Source organism: Coenobita brevimanus, chromosome 93 (assembly GCF_032717465.1).
Source record: "Coenobita brevimanus isolate Jiangsu-jjx chromosome 93, ASM3271746v2, whole genome shotgun sequence".
Classification (NCBI taxonomy): Eukaryota; Metazoa; Arthropoda; class Malacostraca; order Decapoda; family Coenobitidae; genus Coenobita; species Coenobita brevimanus.
In genome coordinates this window covers 3,623,064-3,647,411 of record NC_137046.1, presented here as the reverse complement: position 1 = coordinate 3,647,411, position 24,348 = coordinate 3,623,064, and the positions used below count along the sequence as shown (strand labels likewise).

At 42.3% G+C, this 24,348-nt stretch overlaps 1 non-coding gene across 1 annotated transcript; it reads right to left on the bottom strand.

Moving 5' to 3' along the window:
• Nucleotides 1-22,769: 22,769 nt before the first annotated feature.
• Nucleotides 22,770-22,841, bottom strand: TRNAP-UGG (transfer RNA proline (anticodon UGG)). Its single transcript has one exon. It is a non-coding gene; the product is annotated as a tRNA-Pro (tRNA).
• Between the last annotated feature and the right edge of the window lie 1,507 nt (nt 22,842-24,348).

Genomic DNA, 24,348 nt, shown 5'->3' with positions numbered 1-24,348 from the left:
GTGTTCAGTGACAATAGACTAACTCACCCAACCCCAAATTCTCTCATGTACACCAGGCCATGTACACGGTGACAGCTGTCACCACCCTGTATGTCACAAAGCTTACATCTTCAACTTCTAATTTATCTACAAATAAAAAATAAATATTTCACATCTTTAGTCCCGTGGCTGGCAAGTAAGACTTTTGTCCTTCAACTATTCCCAGACCAATTTATTGAGGTCAGAGAAACTCACAATAAGAACAACGTCAAAACTATCATGCTTAGAAGAACGACCTAACTCTAGTAATTATTTTATTCTAGCCAGTGCCAATTGATTTTGTCAGTCTCTCTCTCTCTCTCTCTCTCTTTCTCCATAGGTAGATAGATAGATAGGTAGACAGACAGACAGATGTAGATGGCTATCTGTCTATTTATCTACCTATCTACCTTCACAGCTCTTAACGTCACCCCACCGATGCCACCTCCACCCCATATACCCTGCTCTCTCACGCCCACCAAAATTAATGTCCGACGTTGATAAACTCCGGTCCACGCCACGCCCATCACTCACCCAACGTTACTCACACGTACAACATCCATCCAAATCCTCCGCCCTTTCCGGTCTACTTCTGCAATCTGCCATCTTGAAGCCCAACGTACCCAGCCAGTCAACGCCAAACACCCCACACTTCCACCCACTTCTCGAAAAGTCCACACCAGCGACCCTCACCCCAGCCCACTTCTAGCTCAGTCCACCCCTAATGCCCCTAACGCCCGCCCATTTCTCGCCCAGTCCATGCCAAACGCCCCTCTTCCACTCACCATATACAGCACAAAACACACTCTGATTTTAAAACACATGCCCTCGCCTACCACCATACACACACAACAACATTCTCTCTCTCCCTCCCTCCCTCCCTCTCTCTCTCTCTCTCTCTCTCTCTCTCATTTTAGTGCATAGTTTTCCTTTTCTGTTTTTCCTATATAAATGTCCATGTTTGCTTCTTCTAACATGCATGGTGTTTAATACTTTTTTTCCTGACTGTTTTCCGAATGGAGTTGTGGTGGGGGGAGAGTTTTCTTCATTTCTAGCCTCTTCTTATTGTTTTTATATCTAAGTAGAATTATTTTTCCCCAACTGATAACCTCCTTATGGGTTAATAGTCCTCTTGTAACCTGGACTTCCTTTGTACTCTCTCTCTCTCTCTCTCTCTAGTATACCACACAACACACCCTTCCCCCATAAAGAAGGGCAGACAATTCCCTTTCCCGAGTTTACATGTTAAAGGAACTAATAAGCTTGCCTTAAATGGAGAGACATTCATTATTCTTAGGGTACTCTGTGTCTATGGTAGTATTTATTATAGTGGTTTTTGCATACATGTTGTGTGTGTGTGTGTGTGTGTGTGTGTGTAAGAGAGAGAGAGAGAGAGAGAGCTGGGGGAGAAATATGCCTTACGTACAACAAACGGCCCTTGCTGGTGTTTTGGGGTCATTGTGTATTTAGACTACTGGAGCATTGTAACCCTCTGATTGACTGGCTTCTCCCGGCAAGATACAATTTTACGGCACTGATCAGAGAGAATTCCATAAGGAGGCATAAATCTGGAAAAAAAAAAAAAAAAGATGAACACCCTAAACCAGAGGTGCTCAATGTTTATTGGGTCGCGCCCCCTATAGCCTTAGTCCACATCTCCACACGCCCCCCACCCCCTCATCTGACTCTAAAAACCAATTCCTAAATTATTGTTTTTAACGTTGCCGTAGGTTCGAAAGGAGATTAATCTAACTTAATAGAAGTGAATTAGTGCCTCTCCTGCAATCCATTATCCAGTTCTCGGTGGACGATGGAAGGATTGAGGGACAGTCATATATCCCGGCACTGCAGACGCCAGGCTTGGTGCCACCTCGTAAAGGGATCCCTTTTCTGTACCTACCTCATTTTAAATGAAAGAAGAAATCTGTTTTGCTATAAATTAATGCCGTAACTCCACATACATATAAACAACCTAACAGTACACAGCACATTAAAGTTTTGGCACTGATGCTCTGCTGTTGATTCTGAATACGATGTTACGTGACACAGAGGACAAGCCAGATCACCAGAGAATTCAATTTTTTCTCTGTTCTATCTTGAGAGGAATCAACGAGGAAAATGTGTCTTCAAAGATACTGTTTGTGGACATCGTTGGATCATAAAAACACATTAACCTAACACCGACACAAGAAAGATCATACACACCACCACATGTATATAAATACTCAACATGAAATAGGACATTAAGACAGCCTTATACTGCGGTCTACACTCCACATGAAACAGTATATAGATAACAATAAATAAGTCAGCTTAATACTGCACTCTATACTTCATAAGACTCAGTAAAAAGAGCTATTAGATACAGTTATTTTAAGATAACACATGAGGTAGGGGGACATATTCTATTCACACAATATAGATAATAATAAGCTATTTAAAGTCATGTTATTTACGTACATCGGTAACCTATGGGGAAAAATGATACTCTATTTAGTCAGAATAAACATTAATTACTGATGTCAAATAATTTGGTGTAACTCATGAGACAGGTTGACACTCCACTGAAACACAACATACCTCCCAGATCCAATACCTCCTTGCTGCCACACCTGAACATCCACATACCTGTAAAAGAGAAAATACAGTCGTAAAAGATATACGATAAGTACGGTAAATGAAATAATTTGGAAATAACCGAGGGATAAAATAATAATAAAAGAAGATACAATTAACAAAAATAATCAGATATTACACTTGCTTCCAATGTATCTGGGTTCTTAGCAACGCAGATTTAAAAAGGGGGGAGGAAAAAAGGGAACAAAGTGCCCCCCTCACCCACACACCCACATTTGTTAAAGAGTCTGGGTGTTGGCCTGGCTGATCAATGTCACCAGTGAAACAATACTTAACATAAATGCATCAGATGAACAGCGTACTATACATGGCTGTCATTTATTGCGGTTATCAGAGGTTGTAAAGCACAAGAATGGACCAGACTCTTATTGGCTTTATACCAGTTGTGTACATAATAATGCTTAAATGTTTCTATTTTTGGTGCTCTATAAGAAGGACATAATTAAAGTTAGGACCGACACGCACACAGCCATTATAATACTGGATTGTGCCATGTATTATAATCCTGACAGGGTGTGGTCAGCCAGATGTCTCAGCGAGAATCATAAAATTGTTAAGGTGTGAACAGTTCGGCCACAAGAAAGCCAACAGAAGCGTACCTGATGCGGAACTGTGAAAACAAAGACCAAAAAACGAGCTTAAAAACATATAGAGGAGAATACTATAACGATCACTAGCTTCTTTACCCTCTTGGCGAGGAGGTGGAAAACAAGATTGATGTAAGAATGAGGATAATGTGTGTGTGTGTGTGTGTGTGTGTGTGTGTGTGTGTGTGTGTGTGTGTGTGTGTGTGTGTGTGTGTGTGTGTGTGTGTGTGTGTGTGTGTGTGTGTGTGTGTGTGTGTGTGTGTGTGTGTGTGTGTGTGTGTGTGTGTGTGTGTGTGTGTGATGAGACGCCAATAACTGCTCCCCTGGCCTTACTCCAGCCTTGTCCTCCAATTCCCTCTTGCCAGAAGGGTAAAGAAGTTAGCGATCGCCATGGTATAGTACACGCCGAATGAAGGCCTGGAGTGATGGGAGTATCTGGTATTGCATGGTTATTGTGAGTCTTTACTTAGAGCACTCTCTCCTGGGGTATACCACAACGTACTGTAAAATTGAGGGTAGGGTAAGAGAAAGATAGATACATTATTACTGTAGAAAAAAATGACAATAAAGTGGGGAAAACAGACAGAAAATTGATGAAATGAATATGGAGAGACGATGAAAGACCATGAAGAGTTCTCGATGAGGAAAAAAAAAAAGAGAAAGAAAAAAAAAAAACAGTCGTAGATGGACCTAGTCATGCAATAGCCACAACACTCAAGCATGTAAATTTTCCCCAAAATGAGGATAATCCCTTCCCTCCCCGTGCTCTCTCAAATACGGTCAATATAAACAGAGATAACAACTTGTACGTGGTGTGTATGTCCATATATAAGTGAGTTCCACCACCTTGTACGTCCTGGTCACCAAAGACGCGTCACTTGTAAATGAGTGTACCTTATTCTGGCGTCCTGCTGCGTCGGGTAAGAGAAATTGTATGGTTAGGTTTGAGATTTACATATGTGAGGTGAAGACAGGGACCGTGGCGGCCCACTTGACTGTTATATACAAGACTAGGTGTGGTTTTCAACAATGTCTGTTGGCCCTTGAAACTGTTTATCTCTGCATTTTATACCATTCAACGGCGAAGTGATTTAAGCATTCAAAAGTCCTGCTAGAAATGTAGTAAAACCAATGTGACCAAATACTCTTGATAACTGAGGAAAAACTAAGAATCAATGTAAATATCTCTGCTTTTAGTAATAACCCTTTGTTAAAAATCAGCTTGAATACGATGGGTTAGTGAGAGTTATATACCATACTTCCTACCCAAGTGTCAATTTTATGTTACGTTCACCACTCAGTTTGGGTAAGAGTATCCTCAAGTTTCGTAAGTAAACAAATCGTGACATTATCAGGCTGGGTCCTCAATGATTCTCACTCATTCCAGTCATCCTTCCTCTATATATATCTGACCAAATAACAAGGGATACGCTATGTTAAGGCGATTCCCAGGCCCTATGAGGAATTAAACCTTGATGGAGAGTGACTGGCCCATGGGGTGGAGACTACTTAAACTGAGGCTCAGTAAATCGGATTTAGTTATGAAGGGGAGGGTGAAATATGGTTTGACAGGAGATCCCACTCTCCGGATAAATATGACACAATGGGTGGTATTCTCATGCAGTTAGGAAGCTTACTAACACCTCTCCCTTACCGATTTATTTCTGATTCTGCTCCGTTACCCTATTCTTGTGTGTGACTCATGCAATCCATGTCGACATTGAAAAAAAAAAAAAATTAGGATATTAATGGACAGTTTGGAAAGTAAATCGTTAAGGAAGAGGTGTTAGGGAGCCTCCTTGACCGACAAGAATACGGGTTAGGGTAATCACGAGGATCCAACCACATATCATTACTGCTGCAGGTTAGTGACTAGGTTTATAATCTGGCCCCAGGAAGCCCCACCCTCACCAGCTTAAGCCGTCGGGGCACAAATTTATATATTGGGGCGGGATGGAACGCGTGTTAGTTTCTATTAGCAGCCACCAGAGAATCCTGCCTTTATGAGGTTAAGTGGTGGAGGCAGGAATCGGTGAGCTGCGGTGAGATGGAACGTGACTTCAGTGATGTCAGGGGGGCATCACGACTAAGGGGAAATGAAGGTAAAAGACTGAATGTGATAAAACAAAAGACATTTATTCCCACTCAAGTCTTCATTACGCCATAAAGGAATCACTGTTGCTAATTTTAATGGGATGTAAAGGCGACGAGTATAATAAAAACTGTTCCATCCAAAGAAAACAAAAGTGACACATTCAGTATCTGTCACCTGACATGCTGGATGCAATGTGAGGTATATACCGTATTCATTAATTCAGCTCTTTCGTTCCGTATTAAATAATTCAATCTTTTAATTTTGTTGTATGGTACTATCAGTGTCTTCTATAATTCACTGTTTCTGTGTTTTTCCTCTCGAGATCAGAGGGAACTGCTTGGAAGTGGGTGTGAGGAGGGTGGAGATATCAGTGCTCAACTCTCATTTCCCTGACTACATTATCACTGTAAGTTATACCCTTAACAATACCACTCGGCAATGGGAGGGAGGAGGGTGGAGGCTTCATCGTTTATCTGTCCTTTCCCCAATTACAATGTCAGTCATACTGTCCCTAAGCAATATGCCAATGTTATTAAATGATTTCGCGGTGTTTAATGTTCTTTCTGTCACTGCGTAATTAGGCCTGGAACAAAGCTAAGTGACCCTACAAATAAGTGAACTCATGCATCGCTGTCCATGTCCGGGTGTATGTGAAGCTGTTCGAAACCAAGATATATATTTAAGTGATAGTGAAAAAAGGACAGACGGCAGTACAAAAGTGAAAGCAAATGATTGTGAAGAATAAACTGCACATTAATCTGTTCGAGTGAGGAAGCCGGACCTAAAATCATCCACCATCACTGCCTAACCTGGCTTACACCCACCCCATGTCCAGCATAGCAAGCAGTGTGCGAGCTGCCTTCATGATGGGGGGCCAGGTAGTTCATTTGCCTGGCCATTATGTAGTAGTTGTTGTTGCTGTGTATTTATCAGCCAGGTACGGCCATGGCGAGGCTCTGCATGTTTACTGACACGAATACATACATGTTAATAGCCTGGGTTCTGAGAATACTCGCGGCAGGATACTGAACAAAGGGAAAGATAGGTCAAGTTTATAAGTAAAAACAGACTCATCGTTATTATTAAAAGTGCTGATGTTTGTGCGTTATAACCCGTGATGTTTTAAAGCAAATTTTTTTAATCACTTGTAAATTTCCACATTCATTCAGTTTATTCTTTATGTTGTGAAAATATTGCTGTGAGGAGAGAAACTGAAAATGTATATGCTGTGAAACCAGATGCAAGTGGTGTATTCAGCTTTGTAAGGTGGTATTACAGTAAAGGGCAGAGGTGTTGGGTGAACTGTATTTTGGATGGTACTGATTAATAAAGGCTGAGATATTACTGTGAATGTTATAAAACAGTAAATATGTATGAATTTCAATTCAACCTTATGAAGTAATCCATAGGTTGAAATCGCCTACTTCATTATTACATCCTCTTCCACTAGCAATATTCTAAGGCTCCAAATGTAGCAGTTATATTAGACACTGTAAACGAACACTCCTTTGTGCATTTTCCACCACCACCCATCAACACATCCACCAGACTCTGTAGGATGTCAAATACTTTGCTTGAAAAATCTGATATCACCGAGGTTTAAAATTGCGAATTCCACGTGGTGCATTAGACACTTTAATAAGAATTCTGTGTGTATTGTACACAGCTTTTAATTCCTTAAAAGAATAGCTATTAGAAGAAACGCACAAAGCATGCAAGCTGCGTCTCTCATTTATAGCTAGACTAATGACAGCTGAAGTGAATATCCTATCATTTTGAGTTGCCAGGATATATTTACCGCAAAAAAAAAAAAAAAAAAAAAAAAAAAAAATATAATGACCTGTGGAAAAGACAAACAGAAAGTTCAAAGCCGACCACGTAGATACATAAATAACTGAAGATACCAGTGTCTCGTACTTCTCTTACATTAAGGAGCAATAATGTAGCTACTGTAACAAAGTATTTTCTCATAGCTAAATTCTTCATGTAATTTATTCTTCAAAGTTTTCATATCATTTTATCATCGAAGTTGGTGCCGTCAATGATAGTTATTAAATACGGTGTTTGTACAGGAACGCCAGAATCATCCTTTGTATCCTTAAGTTTTTACTATGTACAGCCAGGGAAAATTCCGCCTTACCCACTGTTCGAAGCATTGGTGGCGACGGATAGTCACGAAGCAGCAGCCAGACCCCACATGCCTGGTAACTGTGAGTGGCAGGGAGGGTGGCTGGGGATGGCAGGGTTTGGAGAGTTGCTCACGTCACAGTATCAACAGCCAACGATAATGCGTCCGACGTATTCTCAAAGTGCAAAAACGGTATTTTGTTTGAATGGTATCACACTGTTCTCTGAGTCTGTGTACATTACTGCATATATAATACATGTATACTGTCAAAGGTATGCTTCTTTGCCTTCGTTTTCTAATGTTCGACAGGAATGACAGTTACAGAGACTGATCTTATAATTAGGACTTCCCATGTTATTCTGTCTGAAGGAAAACGAAAAGTCTCTTAATCGCTCATATAGAATTTATTATTATTATTATTATTATTATTATTATTATTATTATTATTACCCACTACCCTAGACTCTAGGTTCGATATGAATAATTACCAGAATTGCACCGGAAATGTTTGCAGGCGGATGTTTATAGTGGGATGACAGAGGATAAATAATTAAGCAAATTTGTAAGAATTTACATACATATATCAATATATCTATTTCTCTCTCTCTCTCTCTCTCTCTAGGCTATAGTGGCTTTGTTGAGTCAACACAAAACATAAATATATTATATCCTGGGGAAACGTAAAAGTCGAGAGGGAATGAAAGCATTCAAACCTCTGTCATTGCAGACTTACACGTGATTCCCAGCCTATCACCAAACCCCTGTGCCCCCAGTCCCCCGCCTCCCCCTCCTTCACTTTCACAGTTACCAAAAGCTCATAAGGTCTGGCTGTCGCTTCACATTCACCCGTCTCACACCACTGCTTCGAGAGGTGGGTAATGCGGAACTTTCCCTGACTGTACACTCGAGGAAGGTTGCGCCTCATACACCTGCCTGCCAGTTCGTACCTTTATGCATGAGACAACCACTAGTGAAGCAGTACCCTGACACTCAAATGTCTGGCAGTACTGCGTGGGAGGGAAGAAGTTAAGGGAGGAGGAAGGCTGGGGGAGCTAACAGTTCCTACCCCTCCTTCTTCCATCCCCATCCTTCTCACACAGTTACCAGACAGATGAATGTTGGCTACTGCTTCGTTACTTGTCTCTCATTTACTATTTTCAAGTGGTGAGCGAGTGTATAACGCGGAACTTTCCTCAAGTGTACATCTCACGTCCTTATCCAAAGTTTAGGAAGCATGACCGCGAGGAGCGGTAAAAAACTTAAGTGACACCATGGGCCTTAGTGTGTGAATGTAGATAAAATTAACAGTTCTTTACATGAGGCTCTTGCTCGTCTGGTAGTGACATCAACCAACGAACACAAAATGCCATTTGTTTTTACACAAGATTATTGGTCGCCGTGCATTGACAGCCACTGAAACCTCACTTCTCTTTGTCCTTGGTTTTTGCACAAGGCTCTTGATCGTCTGATGGTGAAGTCAGCAACCAAACGCTCACTTCCCCTTGAGGCTAAAAGTTTGCTTTTTCTGTGGTGTTGCCTAAAACGTTATTTGTTGCTCACTGTGAAACTTGTTGTTATTTCTGTTGAATAATAACGGTCTATCTGGCAGAACAGACCCATCAACCGCAGGCAAGTAGCCTTTCCCACAGAGTCATTCCAGGCAGTGAACTGATGTTCCCTTGCAGCAGACAGCACAGTGCCACAGCGATGTGCGGGGGAGAGTGTGGTTTGGTTCCCGGGTGGACGCTGCATATGTCTCTATCCAGCTAAGACGGGCACTAGGCTATACTAGGTTCCATACCAACCGTTATTTAGTAATATTGTTACCACCCAGCTTTGTACATGGTTTCCTGGACTACAGGATGCCATAGGCTTGTTACTAAGTTTAAAGCCACCCGAGGTAGAAAGAAGAGTATTATAAGGATGATACGAAGGATGGGAAAAACAAGGAGAGGAGGGCGGGCAGACACAAAGAAAATGATAATGGTGAATGAAGGAATATAAATCTGTGAAATTATCTGCTATGTGTTATACAATGGCTGACTTTCACAATGAAACATTATGACCGCGGCATCTTCTACATTGTGAAATTACTTTCCATTATTTATCCTCTCTCAGAGATAGTCTTTCCTTTTTATCTGTTTAGTTGGGTGGGTGATCGACTCGCGATCCGTTATTCTTGATATGGAACATACTGGCGGTATAACACTGGAATTACCACGACAACGACGTCAACGGCAAATGTAAACATTGGAATTATCATACAACGACGTCAACGGCAAATGTAAACATTGGAATTACCAAACAACGACGTTAAAGGAGTATATAAACACTGGAATTACCATGACAACGACGTCAAGGGCGCATGTAAACACTGGAATTACCATGACAACGACGTCAAGGACGTATATAAACACTGGAATTACCATGACAACGACGGCAGTCGAGTATGTAAACGCTAAAATTGCCATGACAACGACGGCAGTCGAGTATGTAAACACTAGAACTGCCATGACAACGGCAGGGGCGTATGTAAACACAAGAGCTGCCATGACAACAACGGCAGGGGCGTATAAAAACACAGGAGTTGCTATAACGACTACGGACACAAGAACACTGGAGACACAGTTGCGTCATATGAAGTTCGGGCCTGGCTTGGAGATCCACACACACACACACACACACACACACACACACACACACACACACGCACGCACGCACGCACGCGCGGGGGAGAGAGAGAGAGAGAGAGAGAGAGTGTGTGTGTGTGTGTGTGTGTGTGTGTTGGTGGTGGGTATGGTGGCTCTTCATGTCAACCTCCCTCATCATTACCTGTCTCCTTCCACCACAGTCCGCCTCCCGTCCACACCCTGCCTCTCCCTATCACAACTGCAGTACAACAGGTGACACAGAGGAACCTCCCACATGACGCTGAGATCCTCACACTTTACCGTGGATCGTACAGGATGCTATAAACCTCGTCCTGATGGTATCACGGCGGGTGAGGTTATAATTCTAAGGACAGATTGGTGGTTTTGATATCGGCGCCAGTACAAAGGGACTTGATGGATGTAAAGACGGAACACTACATTTAATGTGAGCTGTCCTTCGTCAGGCTGGAGGTCTCTTGCTGCAGTTATGGTACTCTACAACACTAAGCAGGAACCGTTCTTCGTCCAGCTGGAGGCACTTAATGTCACCAACTGCTGCAGTTATTGATGGAGCTTCAATGCAGAATGATGGCAGCGAGAGACCGACTTTGACGAAAATGTGACGACACTGAATTTAGGTACATCGTTAAATGGTTCTGCTATTGTCATTCGATGCGGCCACTACCCTTCCCTGCTACAATATCAACACAAAATACAACTCACAAACAAACCACACTGCCCACACTACATGCAGCCTTCGCACTACGACACACTTATTCACCACATACACCAAACTATCACAACACAGACAGCCCTTCAACATAGCCTCAACAAAAGACCTCTGGGAGCAAGCAGTCGATGTCACCGATTTCCTGCGGTCCACTGGGTTCACAACGAGACAAGTCTAAGGTTTCAACAACAGTTACAACTATCTACTGTCACACTATTGCGAGTGGAAGCTCAGAGCAAGGGTAATGTGAAAAGCTTTCATGTTCGGTTGCTTATGAGACAATGAGAGACGGTCCATCTCATCTGTTGTATATAGAATTTAGTAGTAGTGGGACCTACTGAGTAACAAAGCTTCATCGTAGGCAAAGAAAACTACGTGCTTGTATAGTCTGCATCTCTGCTATTACGTCACCATCAGTTACTCCATCATCTGCAAGTGTCATGAAATCAACACTGCAACCTCTCTCTCTCTCTCTTCCTTTCTCTCTCTCTCTACCCACGTGCCCATCATCCACCACAACCTTCATGTCAGAAACCAATGAAGCATGAAGTGGCAGAGACTCACCGTCATGTAATGGGGAAGAGATGAAGGGTTTGGTGATACTAATGGTGTGTGTGTGTGTGTGTGTGTGTGTGTGTGTGTGTGTGTGTGTGTGTGTGTGTGTGTGTGTGTGTGTGTGTGTGTGTGTGTGTGTGTGTGTGTGTGTGTGTGTGTGTGTGTGTGCGCGCGTGCGTGCGTGCAAAGATTTGAGGAAGAGTTTTTACTTATCGTTATGTCTTCTGTCTCATCGATGCACTGTGTACAAGCAGGAAAATGGGGGAGAAGGAAGGAGTAATAACACAGCATTCTAATTTGTGTTAATTTAACACTGGTCTTAAACAATAATAACTTCCTAAAATAACGAAAGGCACAAACATTATTAGTTCTTGACATTTGCCATGATCAGTGATTAATAACATATGTCTCAAAGTCCTTCAATGCCACACCAAACCAGCTGTAATCGGGTCCTGGCAGTATTGGGGTGATCCACGTTACAGATACCGTACATGTCAGTATCCACACTAATATAAACATCATACTTTTGTCGTTCGTCCTTTCCGGATTTTGAGATGGGCGCGATTACCGGTATGTGGCTTTGACGGAGAATCCCCTACTGGTCTGATACACGAAACGAACAGATACTGGGTGACCTAAGTGAGGTAGCTGCATTAAAAACATTATACTGTATATACTACATAACCAACGCAAGCAATGAAAATTAACAATTCAGACTCAATGTAAATTCCACATTATCAAAGAATATTTAACGTCATCATCCGAAGCTAGTTACCCACGTTCATTTTGGGTTCGAAGATCCAAGATATTCATCCCTGTATATTAGGAGCTGCAAGAAAGCTTATACATAAAACTGTAATCTGTATATCGACATTAATGGTCTATGAGTGAGTATTTTTTGTCCTCTGTTCCCATGAACCGATGTAAAGTACGATCAGAAAGGAAAGATTTACAGATTATCGCACAACCCTGTACCTGCAGAAAAAAAAGGTGCGCGCGCGCACGCACACGCACGCACGCACGCACGCACGCACACACACACACACACACACACACACACACACACACACACACACACACACACACACACACACACACACACACGTGGATGCAAGGGGTAAGTCACCACACACGCATCGCCGCTCACCTCCACCGCAGGGCGGGTCCCGGTACCACGCCGCACACTCCACCAAACTGTATTTAGTGTGCTGGTGAAGGTAGCTGGGCAGTGCTGTGGATGGTTATAAAAGTGTATTTCTAAATAAAATTATGTAGCTACTACTAATAACTGAAATGTACTGAAGGACAAACACTCCTCCTTCCACTCTCTCCCTCCAGCAACGAACACTCCCTCCAGGTGAAGCCGGCAGTAAAAGTGAGAACAATAACAATGCAAAGTGGAAAAATGTTACCAAAATATTGAAGGAAAAGACGAGCGTCGCTGCCACGAACCAAACATGCTTGTGTTGATATTGCCAGCAAGGTCTCTCTACACATTAGGCACCCAGCCAGCCAGGCTGTGTTAGAAGGAAAGTAAGTTGGCAGCATACTGTAATTAGGAATCTTATTTGCCATACATCATGCAGGGAGGCGGGAATGTGGGCAGGGATGTAAGCAGTACGGTTGATGATGAAGGTAGTGGAGTCAGAATGAGTGACTCGTTTTGTTGTGGCAAACTGTTTCAAAAACAGTTGGTAGTGATGGTGGTCACCATGGTATTGGTAATAGCGGTGGTGGTGACAGGGTAAGCCTGAGTAGGTTGGGGTGGCTAACCATGGTGTTGGTGGTTCACAAGCAAGGTGGAGTAGGTCGAGCGGTGGGGTTGGTTTGAGGGTTGCACACGAAGAGGTGTTACTAGTGACAGTGGTGCTAGATGATGAGAGTGGTGGTTTAAAGGGGAAAAAAAAGGCTGCTTTTGTGGAAACTGTGGTTTCTATGTTTCCATTAGAAAGGCCTAATTATTATTCGGGCAAAATATCCCAACTCATTTTTCACTTACGTGGGCAATAAAAAGAGTAAGCTGCTGTAACAACTTTATCTTAAACGACGTATTTTTTATTATTTTCCTGCAGTAATTCCAAATAATTTCACTTAACCTAGGAAAGATCTCACACTGAACGGCTGCTTTCACAATTTCATTCCGTTTACGAAAGTTCTCTTATATAGAACATGTTACTGATGCTGTATCTAAGTCGTACAGTACAAAAAGTCTCCTGAGCTGAATAAAATCGCCTGATGACGGGAAGCATGAAGTGAAAAATACTTCTGTTAAGTCATGACAGCTTCCCAATAAATGTTTTGTTATATCCTTTAATGGTAACGTAATTCTCTTGCGTCTTTTTTCCTCAAAATCTGTCATTATGCCCTACCTCATCCTCTCTTTCATGTCGTCCTTTATACTTTCACTTACACCCTCCACATACTAACACTCGTATTCTTCCCTCACATACCTCTTATAACCTTCGTTGTCTTGCCTCATACTCAGCTGTTTATCCTCGTTCATACCTTCACTCATACTTTCTTTCACGTCCTCTTTCACATTCCTGCATTTCCCCATCACACCTCTCCTCACACCCACCCACACATGCTAACTCTTCATGACCATGTTCCCTCAGTATATTGTTACGCAAGCAGGTCCACTTTCATCAGTTTTCATCAGTTATCAACCTTCACCAAGCGTCAAACTCTCCCTCACTCTCAACCATCTCCCTCGTTCGCTGCCTCTCTATTATCTCCTCCATAAGCTTCCTTCCATCTTTATCAATTTCCAGCCTTTCCATCTACACTTACTGTATACTTCTCCACAAAGCTTTAATTCTTCTTCTCTCTATTCTTTCACCCTGGTTTTCTTTTTCTCCCCTAAAACCTTCATAGCCATCTTAACACCTGGTTGCTGATTTTTATGCAGAAATTGGCACCTTTTACGTCACATTCAACCACTCTCTCTCTCTCCCCAGTTTCCACTACTCATACATCTACCTAACTGCTTCCTCTCCCTCTCTCTCCTTGCACTATTGTTATTCTATACATCTGTGACAAAAGTTGCTTTATTACATGAAAGAATGAACTACTTCGAATGAACTATAACATCTGTGACGGCTGGACATCCTATGAATATAACATGATGCAAATCTCTTTACCCAAACACTTTGTCTCTACTCCTCTGCCCCGCTGCCCTAACAAAGACACATCACCCCCTCCCCCTCCACACACACACACACACACACACACACACACACACACACACACACTTGGCCTTAGCATGCTGTCTCTACCCCACCCACATTCTCAAAAGTCTCAGAAAGCAACGAGTTCCAGTTTTGTGGTTTTTAGGTATTTCCCCTTGACACGTCACTAACTTGCTATCAACCATGATGTGATACTGACCCCATATTTTCCCCCCTGTCCATCCCCACCGTCTTTCACACATTCAATGCATCATTTCCCCATTGTGTACTGCAAGGGCTCAATGGAGATTCTGGTGATACCGGTAGGGTTTAATACTTTACCAACAGTAATTCACTTTCCAAGCAATCCTAATTCACTATTAGTACTTCCGTTTATTGGTACAACATTCCTCGCATCAGTATAATCGAAATGGATAAATATTGGGTATTTATGCAAGGTCCTCGCCATCCACCATCAATCATGCATTTAATACTGTTCACTCCCCCACACATCCCTCCCCCATCTCTCCCCCAGGCCCCTATCAAACTCGACCATGAAAGTCCAGGGTCGTGACGAAGACTAAATGATTATCTTTTGGGCAGTAATTTCTTTTAATATCCCGTGATGGAGGGTAATGGTGGACCCTGACAGAGTGCAGGGGTTATAACATTTCCTGCCAGGTCAGAGCCAGCCTGGGTATTTTGGCCTGGGAAAGATTAAAGCAAGAGCCACTGTGCCGTCCCTCTCTGCTGCCCCAGCTTGACCATAAACAGACAGGCGTGGCTCAGTACCACTAACCCACCAACCCCACACCACACCACCCCACATCGCACCACGCCACACCACATCACATCCCACCCCACCCCACCTCACTCCACCCACCACCCCACTCCATCCCACCCCACACCACCACACACCATACCACATCACCACACACCATACCATACCTGATCATATCACACACACCCCACTACACCACCATTAACCCGTCCCTCTCTGCTACACCATCTTGACCATAAACAAACAAGCGTGGCTCAGTAACCAATCTAAATCACTCACTTAGCAACATCACTGCTATACCTTGCCACATCACCGCTACACCTTACCACAGCTACACCTCACCTGCAACAGAAAAACACCACATTAGAAATACAGATATAAGGCAGCTAATTCTATAACAACTAACATCACAATAGTAGGAAAATACAATACTTACCTATACGACAAACATACATAAAACCTACACACCCTCGCTCTACTTAAAATTCATGCACACGAATCAGGAAATTGACACAATTTTCCATATATATATATATATAAAGAATAACACCCACGAACACTACCTACCACTCTCTGTCGATACTGAACGAAAAAAGAATCAGCTTAGTTCATATCGTTCCCAGAGTTCGAGGCTCCACAGGACAGCATCAACACAGCCACAGCAATGATGCTTTGAAATATATGGAAAATCATTTCATTCTTCAGGGCATCGTGTAGGCATATACCACACGAATTAAGTTGTCGGCTCGGTTCATGGTCGCCAAACGTACCATACAATCTTTTGAGATTCTTAACATCAGCATAATACAGCACTGAAGGACAAGTAGCAACTCTGTCGCGAGCATCTCCGAGTCAAAACATAATGCATGGTAAGGTCAACACGGGATGAGTGGGTGGGTGAGGGTGAAGTGACACAGGTGACTGGCATGATTCTTTCCAGTCCACATAAACACCGATGCACGACTGAAACCTAATACCAGTACTTCATACAATTCTTTCTGATCCTTCTTTAAAATAGTAAAGGGTTCATTTTTACGTGCATTAATAAGGGCGGTAGGTTAATTTAGAATCATATTACTATTATGTGACATTGGAGCGCTAAGTAGACTCAATCTTACTGTCTTTAAATCAGCAATAATCAACATCATTACCTTAACATTTCGTCAGTAGTGTCTGATGTTAGGCTGGAATAATACTATTGTTTTAAGAACGCACATACGAGGGTAGGAAGGTAATTTATGGCCATATTACCTGATATCATCATTAAGGGAGACTGGATGCTACGAAAGTGGATAATAAGACCCTCATATTCCTGCTGTTAATGATACAACTAAAGGGCACTTGCCAGGTGTTGGTAATGATGTTGATAATGGATGATAAGACCTTCAAGTTGCTGCTGGTAATGATGCAGTTAAAGCATTATGGTAACATGTTGGTGATGATGATGCTACTTAGGCACTGAGATGCAGCACACCCGCGGAACAGCTCAACTCATTTATAGCATCAAACTCCGTCTTTTTAGCTGAGCCATAAACTTACCTTACCTGTTTCTGCCTTTCCCGTTTAATGACCCAACAACTCAATTTATTACTCAGTAACAAGGTGATTAATTATGTAGCATGAAGGACCATTCGGACGGTGCAGCATCCAGGCCCTACAATTGGTCTATGGCACGAACATTTAACTTTACCCTGATAATTGCTTCATTCGTCTGTGACCTTAAACCAGTCTCCAACTCTGGCTCAAATCAGATCAAAAGCCAGGCTGGTAAGTGTTGAAAGTTATGGTGGTAGGTGGGTAGGCAGACAATTAAGTTGGTAGGTGGGGATTTTAAGTGGGTTGGGAGAGCAGGTAGTGTGGGTAGGTAGGCAAACAAGTAGGCATGTTTTGTGGGTAGGCAGGTGGGTAAGTAGAAAGTTAGGTCTGACAGGTAGGTAGGCAGGTGCTAAACAGGTATGAAGTTAGGCAGCCAGGATGAAAACTAGGCTATGCGGTAGGTAGATAGTTAAGAGATAGACAGACTATGTAGGTGGTAACAAGCAGACAGGTGTTAGAGGATAAGTAAATACATTGGTAAGGGAGTAGGAGGATGTGTGTAGGATACGTTTACAAGTAAATGTACGTGTTTGTAGGTGAGCTGGCAGTGGTAAACAAACTGGTAGATGTGCGTGAATTCGTAGGTTGGCAGTGGTAAAAAAGCAGGTTGATGTTTATGTATAATAATATGGGTAGGCAATGGTAAACAAGCAGGTAGAGTGTGTGTGTGTGTGTGTGTGTGTGTGTGTGTGTGTGTGTGTGTGTGTGTGTGTGTGTGTGTGTGTGTGTGTGTGTGTGTGTGTGTGTGTGTGTGTGTGTGTGTGTGTGTGTGTGTGTGTGTGTGTGTGTGTGTGTGTGTGTGTGTGTGTGTGTGTGTGTGTGTGTGTGTGTGTGTGTGTGTGTGTGTGTGTGTGTGTGTGTGTGTGTGTGTGTGTGTGTGTGTGTGTGTGTGTGTGTGTGTGTGTGTGTGTGTGTGTGTGTGTGTGTGTGTGTGTGTGTGTGTGTGTGTGTGTGTGTGTGTGTGTGTGTGTGTGTGTGTGTGGATCGGCAAAGAAGTACGCTGGTGACTAAAAATGGTATGGCATAGGCCTAACATTACCATATCATCAACAACTCCAAGCCTTTCGCTCAGTACCATCAATATCCCAGATAGGAAAGGAGGGTTTGTCAGTCTGCTGCCGAACGCCCTATCACAGGGGTAACGTCGACAGAAGAATCTTAACACCTTGAATCAGTGACGTCTTTTAAAGTTTATTTTTTTTAATCTTTGGAGAGACTTTCGAGCTGGAGGAGCTATACGGGGTGGCTCACAAGTAACGCTCCACTAGACTCTCACGTGGCAGTATCGTATGTGCTGCGGGAACGGCTCAGTTGGCTGGTGTGGGCGTGGCTGTGGCAGTGGAGTATGAAATGGAGAAACGATACAGGCTGGATACTGATAACTGACTAAGCCGTCCCCACAACACACAAAAAATATCCCGGGGGAGTGGAAGTGCAGTGTTATACAAGGACCACCTTACTATAGTCATTACCAACACGTTCATTAATAGAAGTCTTTCCTAACTTACATAACATCGGTTTGTGGCTGTTTGAACGGAATAAAAAATACATCATCAGATTGAAGGGGTTAAGGAGTTTCTGTCCCCGTGGAGTAACGATCCCTTACTCCACTAATCAACGTGAGTCATCTAATTCTAACTTTTATCACACATTCTAATCTTTTATCAGAAATGCTTAGTTCTTGCAGCTTATATTCTGTTTTGACCCCAATATATCTCATCCCTACCCAGCAAAGTCAATTCTAAGCTTTTTCTTGCACCCCTCGAAAGCTGGCTAGTTTTGTCGTTATATCATATTATACCCTGAAACTAAACAACACAACCTTTGGTTCTTAATCTTCCACTGGTGAAGGTCGCTCAACTTCCATCTCTTCAGTAATTATATAAATTATTAAGCTTTCTTTATGCTTTCACTAACAAACTACTTCCAGTTTGTATTCTTACATGGTTTCCAAACCAACAAAATACTGCTACACAACAGCACTGGAAAGAAAAGTACAGTGGACTGCTATCCGACTGTGTGTGTGATGGCAGGTCGGGGCAGGGATTTTATTAATCTGAATTTCGTGAAAACTGTGTTTGCTGTTCCTCCACAAAACCCAATGACATATCATAAATACACCCCGCTAATACCATCACTACAGTCCTGAATGTGACAGCCCTGACATGTACAGTATGGATGATGCGTGGAGGCTATGGATGAGTATTTGCGCCCAAGCAGTGACGTGAGAAGGTGATTAAGGAGGAGACTCCTCGACATTAAATAACACACTTTCTAGTCTACACCCAGACTCTGCAACATCAAAAAATTAATAAATAAATAAAATAAAAACTCTTACTGAGTTTTTCCTCCATATAATATCTTTACAATTCTTCAACTCGGAGAATTAATTATAATAGTCACAGTCTTCTCTTATACAACTAGCCTAAAAAAAAAAAAAAAATGTTAGGTTTGTTGCTGCTTGCTTTCCTATGTACTCCCTTCATGACTTCATCCATCCCTTCCCCCTCCCCAACAGACTCCACCACGATACCATCTCCTGCAACTTACTATGAATGTTTGGACGTAAATGTCTATGAATAAATTATGCCTTTCCTGCCAATCAGTGAAATAACTGAAGGGGCTGTGGGCAAGGCGAGGCGGGATGTGCTGGCTGATGTTATGAGGAGGAGGAGGAGGAGGAGCCGAAAGGGGTAGAGATGAAGGAAGAAGTACCCTACCTGCCGGTTTACGGATGAATTTAACAATGAAGTAAATGTGTAAATCATACGCAGAGATGAGGAAAATAATAGTGTGTGCTGGAGACGGGAAAGGAAAAAAAGGAGAGGTGTAGCGAGAAGCGTAATGTTACGTAATATGAAAGGAGAATAGGCAGTACTGAAGTTGAGAGAGGGGGTAGAGTGGGGGGGGGGAGAGAAGACAGAGATAATCTACTTTGCATTGGAGATACTGGAGGTAGAGACAGAAGGGAAAGATGGAGAGGGTGAAGAAGTCGTCAATATTGATGCAGCCAACAGAGGGTCGTGGCTGCAGTGCTCTCAAATTCAAGACACTGTTGACACACACATTACCTGTTCAGCTCCCACCCCTGTACCTTCCTCCACCTGCAACTCTTGACCCTCGTGGCGACCATAGTGCATTACCATACTCTTACTTCCCAACCAGGCAAGTTACAGTCTTACGTTAAAATAAGACAAAATATCAGAAATTTATCAACATAATACTTCGAACACCACACAGACCACACTCACACATAAAACTTTACACACACAAACTTAACACATACGCCAGCCTAAATATATGGCAGATTAGCAACCCCTGCTTATACCGTATTCTTATATTATGTCAAGTTCATATATACATACGCTATATATGGTCGTCAAAAAAATACCAAAGAGAAACAAACGACAGACTACAAAAATTACTGACAACATGGGCTGACAAACGTGGAGGAATATTAACCAGAAAAGGGGCAATATCTGACAATAAAGGGGAGAACTAAGCTAAAACAACGCAAACTAAAAGTACCTTATTAGATACGGGAGATCCATAGCCCCTCAGTTAGTATCCTTGGCGTGGTAAGGTGTGGATTTCCTGAAGCAGCTTAAGTATACGTAATGCACATCGCAACCAAACAATTGTTAGTGAAAGACTGACGGACTGAGTCACTCTGAGCTTTGCTTCCACATGAAAAATATAACTAACAACAGTGCAATAATACCAGTACTAATTAAAACATAAAAAAATAGCTTTAAAACAATGAAGTACTGGATGTGAGAATTAACTAAAAAGAAAGTGGAAACACCGAACACATACTGGAAAAAAAGTCAGTAGGAATGAAAAATATAACTAACTAGAGGCCATCCCAAGAAGGGAATCACACAAGCCGCGAGCCGATACATACTCGTATCTAGCGCAGCTCGGAATATGACCTTGACCTTGACCTACTTTCACCAATTTCGAACTCGTAGATTTTCATCCCTACTACACACCGGTAACATTTTGTGATGATATGTTGAGCAGCTGCGAAGTTACCGTGGTAACAGACACACAGACCTTGACCTACTATCGCCAGTTTCGAACTCGTAGGAGATTTCCATCCCTATACACACCTGTAAAAGTTTGTGACGATATTCTGAACGGTTGCGAAGATATCGTGCTAACAGACACACAGACAAACTGAAAACAATACCTGTAGGAGATTTTCAACCCTACTACAAACCTGTAAAATACTGTGATGATATCTTGAGCGGTTGCGAAATTATCGTGGTGACAGACACAGGGACTTTGACCTCCTTTCATCATATTCGAACTCGTGACTTTTTTTTTTTTTTTTTTTTTTCCCCTACTACACACCTGTAAAATTTTGTGATGATATCTTGAGCGGTTGCGAAGTTATCGTGCTAACAGACACACACACACAGATAGACACACAGACAGACAAATTAAAAACAATACCAGCTCCGCTATCGCGGCTGATAACTAAAATAACAATAACACGAATAGAAAAATAAACCAGAAAACAAAGGCAAGAAAAAATAATAACAACCTAATGAAAAAAGTAATTATGTTAAACTAAGTTTTTTTTGGGGGGGGAAATAAACTGGGGAGAGGAATCTGAAGGGTATACAGCCAACGTGGTTGAAGCTGACCTCTTCAATACAACTTTTCATGCATTAATTTTTAAGGCGTCTGGCTACAGATAGAATTTTTAACATCGTAACACTACTTTTACTTTTGCAAACGCCACACGAGTAAATTTATTCTTGTTAATGGATTATGAAAAACAAATAACAGTAGAACTCCTACTGTACCGCATAATAACATCTCTCTCTTCCTTTTTCTTTTTTAACTCTATCCAGACGGATATATTTGGCTAAGAGGAGACCCATCGTGGTGAGGGGGATAGAAAAATCACCATTAACTCCTTCAGTATTATGACGTCTTGTCTATTTCTTTTTCTTGGTGTGACCACAAAATACATTTAGGCCAAGAGAGACCCCTCCTAGAACAAAGAGTTTACTATATTTTTACCCTTGCCTGACAAAGTCAGAGGAGAGTGTTGTTATCACTGGGATCAATAGGTGTCTGTCTGTAGAGTTCGGCGGCAACGCGGCAGGGCGGCTGGCCGGGCGCAGAGATTTCGTTTCCGAGTCAGAACTCAGAAAGTATTCACTATAGAGTATTCACTATAAAGTTGTGTCTTTTGACAGGTAGAACGCTGTCTTAAGTGTGTGTTTTTTTTTTTTTTTAAGTAAATCTCCCCCCAAAAAAATTCAATGTGACCTGTGCAAGGACTCTCAAAGACCCAGGTTATGTGTCCTCAAGGTGTTCTCCTTACGCGCTTGGTTAGGTGTGCAGGGATTGGGGGGATATGTGCTTGGTCAGATGGAGAGTTGCAACAAGGTAGCGTTGCCTATGTTACTGACAGACGAGTTATTTTTGGGAAATACACTGCGGTACATAGAACAAATAAGAGGCCCACTGGCCCATAAGGAGATTACTAATATCTAACCAACGTGTGTGAGAACAGGACTGAAAAGAGAAAGGCTCTCCCCCACCCACCGTACCATCTGGCGTAAAAAGGAGGGCAGGGGACAGTGAAAACGGTAGAAAAACTTTGTCATTTAGAAACAACAAATATGGAGATAATTATAGCAGAGACAAAAGAGGAAAAATTATGCACTATGTAATCACTAATACATAAATATGAAAATTAAAAAAAGAATACACAATTACAAAAGGTTCTCATAGTTACGCAGTCATCCCACCGTCATTAGTATACACGTCACTCTTGAAATAAAGCACACTCAGTTAAAAATCCGGGCCTGTCCGGGATTTGAACCCGGGACCTCCTGCACCCAAAGCGGGAATCATACCCCTAGACCAACAGGCCGTACACAGCACAGGCGTTACCTAAGAACTGGTCACAGATCTAGATGAGAGAATAATTTAACTACAGCTCCACGGAGTAACACCAAACGCGACGAAATCGAAACCGAGATATTGGAGGATATAATAATTAATTGCAGACATGGCGCCTTCCGAGTTCCTCCATGAAGCGTCTCATATTATTTTCATGACAATGCTCCGACGGAGAAAAAATCGTTGTCTAACTTTAATTTTCTCGGCTGATCAATTCTTATCGTTCCTTCGGCGTTACTCCATGGACAGCCTCAGTTAAGCTACCACAGATAGACGAGGGGGAGCTTTTTCTTTACAGCAAGTTACTGTATAAAGGATGTTAACTGTACACCACTGAAAGGGAGGCGTCAGAGGCCAAATAATATACCGTACAATAACTAAAGGGGAAGCGTTTCATTCACAATCTGTCAGAATGTGAACCGTATGGAGATGGAATGGTTATCAGCATGAGGTAAGTGGAGATTTAGAAGAAAAAAAATAAGATCAAGAACCACGGGGAAAAATAAGAGAGAAAGCTTCTAGGTGAAAACATGACGAATGAATTAAGGAAAAGTCTGAGTTAATGGAAGAATGAACAAATGGATGAAAGGGAACAAATAATGTTATGTAAGAGAGGGGACACTACACATGCAAACTGGAGAACAGAATAGAGAGAGGAAGATCGAAAAGGAGAAGGAACAATAAAACAAAAGAGTTCGTGAGAGAGAGAGAGAGAGGGGGGGGGGCTTTGATGTGCTTTGTCGTGATAACCCTGGATGAAGTCTGGAATTAGGCATATGGAAACACACAGTCGTACCATTCCTCGTACTTACTATCTTGTGTGTGTGTGTGTGTGTGTGTGTGTGTGTGTGTGTGTGTGTGTGTGTGTGTGTGTGTGTCTCTCTCTCTCTCTCTCTCTCTCTCTCTCAAGACAGCTTAGGGCCGAGGCTAAGTATGGGAGGCAGAGGTCAAGAGCCAGGGGCTGGAGGTGAGCAGCTGCAGTATGTTAGCAATCTGATATGCTGGGTCAACTGGATTTGAAGAGGAGGAGGAGAAGGAGGAGGAGAAGGAGGAGGTTAAAGAAGTACAGTGGAATATAAAATGCGAGAGAATAAATGAAAGAAAAAAATGTGTCAGGGAGATGCGAGCTGGTGGTAATGAAAAAATGTGACAAGCAAGGCGTCCAAGAATGATAAGATACTGACAGTGCTATTGCCCAATGCCACATCTTTAGAGTGGAGGCCTTAATTCCTCAGTGCATTATGTCTCTTATTTGTTCTGATCCCTGTTTTCCATGACATACCGTCTATTTAAGGCCACATATCTTTACCATGATATTGCAGTTGATCACGAATATTATACAAAAGGTAAAGGGTATAAATTAGTAAACGTATACGGTCAAAAGAACCGAAGAATTTTCCCTAAAAAATATTTGTAAAAATCTTTGAATCTGAACTTCCCTAAGATAGATCAGACCGCGATACACCACAAACAACCTT